We start from the raw sequence: 2,933 nt of genomic DNA, 5'->3' as shown, positions 1-2,933 counted from the left end.
ATAAATGTATACTAGTAAACTAGTTCAAGCCTAAATTCACACTAGTCAGCTAGTGGCGCAGAATTCAAATTAGGAGGCGGAGAACTCTGGAAATTGAGGCTTTCTATTGGCTCCCTATGTCCAAATAGAACATGACAACCAGGCACAGCGCAGAATTTCACAAAATCCCACCCACAACATTTGCATGTGGCACACAAGTTAACATGCTGGCCAAAGGAATTGTAGCTAGTAAACTAGTGGCTTCAGTGTGACACTTACATGTAAACTAGTGAAGGCAGAACTGCTCACTAGTTAACTAGTGAAGACACAAATGCCCACTAGTTAACTAGTGAGGTCTAAAAAGTGTCACTAGTTTACTAGTGTGCACCAAAACACCCACTAGTGAACTAGTGATGGCCATTTCCATTCGACTAGTTAACTAGTGAGGTGCAAAAAGTGTCACTAGTTTACTAGTGTGCCCCAAAACGCCCACTAGTTAACTAGTGAAGGCCATTTCAGCCCCACTAGTTAACTAGTGAGATGCCAAAATGGTCACTTGTTAACATGTAAAGGCAAAAATACCCTCTAGTTTTCTAGTGAGGGTGTTGTGGGCCTTACTAGTTAACTAGTGGCATGCATATTCCATTCACTAGTTAAAGGAGAATTCCGGTGTGATATTGACCTAAAGTGTATCGAAACATGATACCGAGTGTGAACGTATGTCTCATAGCCCATCTCGGCTTGTCCCCTGCACTCCAAAATCTGGCGCTAGTTAGCCGATGCTACCAACATCTTTTTCAATAGTGGTGCTTCGGCATCGGGCTAGCCATGCAAATAAATCACTGTTTTACACCCATTTACAAGGCTCAATGTATCTCCACACTTCATTGGTAGACTTCCGAGGGCCCTGACATTTAAAACGAGACATTGAGAACTTTGAAAAAGCACTGGTAGTTTACTTACAAGACGATTTATACAGACAGTATCTTCACGAAGTTTAGCGTTTGCAGCCATCTTGAATTTAGTCACGATAAGTCGAGCAACGAGTAAGAATGAACAGCTATGATAAGGGATCAGATTCCAAAAATAATTCAGTGGAAATGCATGGATTCCAGTTGCTGCTACTGGAAGAAACTGGAATCCATGCATTTCCACTGAATTATTTTTGGAATCTGATCCCTTATCATACCTGTTCATTCTTACTCGTTGCTCGACAAAAGCCTTCATCTAGCTATCTAGTATGCATTTTTGCCCTCACTAGTTAACTAGTTGACATTTCTGCCTCTCACTAGTTAACTAGTGAAGCCAAAATGTGTTCACTACTGTAGGTAACTAGTGAGCATTTTGGCTCCCACTAGTTAACTAGTGTGCATATTTTGGCCCTCACTAGTTAACTAGTTCACACAAACATGGCTCACTAGTTAACTAGTTGACAAAAATGGCTTACATGTACATGACAATTATGCCTGATATCAAGATATCAGAATAAATGCTCAATCGGCTTGCCATACATTTGCAGTTTGGATATAAAACAGAGAGTTAACAAGACAGTCTTTGCTCTTTAAAGTTTACTGGCAAATATAGTTTTAATGTTTCGCTGCTCACACTGCGCTAAAAGCTTTTGTAAAAACATTGTAAAAGAATAAGCTCACCATTATAAAGACTTATATTTACATTTCATATACAGACATTTACAAAAATCCAATTCCTCGGCAACTCAGATGGCTGTATAACATTGAGTACAGGAAAGAATGGAATGACTTTTACAGGTACAGACTCGGGGCAGAAATAATTAAATTCATACAATACATTTGCTCATCACAAGGTCAAAAGCTGATGAAAACAAACTGCTTTAAACTCTGATTGTTGGTGGTGAAGCTTCAGTATATGAGAGTAATCATCAACGTTTAGTTGTTTATCTAGACTAATTAATTATTTATCTTAGATCAACGGGAAAATGTCAAGCACTGACTTTAATAGCTGTTTTCACAGAGTCGTTCCACTCAATAGAATTAATAAACGTTTCCTCCGGGAATGACCAGATGATCATTTAATCCTGGTGTTTTTTTCCTCTGTTCATACCACAAGTCTACATCATACATAAGCATGACCTTGCATTGCATTGCCATGTTCTTCATCTTGTGTGGAGAAAGTCTGTGCAAGTCAATTACTGAATGTGGCACAAGCTAATGTTAAAGGTAGGAAAAGGAGGAGAGTAATGCTGCGTTCTAAACACAATTTTTAGCCCGTAAGTTATGACTTCAAGTCACGACTCACGATTTGGTAGCGTTCCAAAGTCACAACAAACCCTTCTGCGGCTCTGTTTATGTGTGTGTGTGTGTGTGTGTGTATGTGACGTCAAAAACTGTAACTGGGAGTAGAACGATCTGGTATGAGTTCACGGGTAGTAAGTTATGGGTTTGACTGCCGTTCCAGGGCACTTTCACGGGTAGAAGATTATAAAAACACGGGTTACGGGTTGCCTGGAACGCCCCCGTAAGTAAGGTAATGGACTGACTGCAGCAACTGTACTTTTTTATACCATTTCTTTACACTTAAAAAGGTAAACACACTTCAGTTCATCTGCAGGGACCCTCTCCATAGTAGCATAAATGTGTTATGTTTTTTGTAAGCCTAGTTAATGTCTTAAAAGAACAATTTAAATGGCAGTGGTAAACGGTAGTGGCAGCAAGTGCAAACATTTAAAAAAATCCAATGTGTACATTTCTACAGCAAAGTAGAAAATATTTGAAGTAGAAAATATTGTAGGAATCCCTGATATGATTGGTTAGGCTGGACCAATGATTTAAAAGTCCACGCCTATTACAATGCTAGGGTTGGAAACATTTCCCAATGGAGAGTACTCTGACTCTCTTCACAAAGTGAAATGATAACAATTAAATTAAAACAATGCTATTGTTTTAATTCCAATATCTGGTCCTGCGGGTGACCTT

This window comes from Alosa sapidissima, chromosome 15 (genome assembly GCF_018492685.1).
Source record: "Alosa sapidissima isolate fAloSap1 chromosome 15, fAloSap1.pri, whole genome shotgun sequence".
Taxonomy (NCBI): Eukaryota; Metazoa; Chordata; class Actinopteri; order Clupeiformes; family Clupeidae; genus Alosa; species Alosa sapidissima.
The sequence above is the reverse complement of the archived record's forward strand: the minus strand, read 5'-3'. Positions refer to the sequence as shown.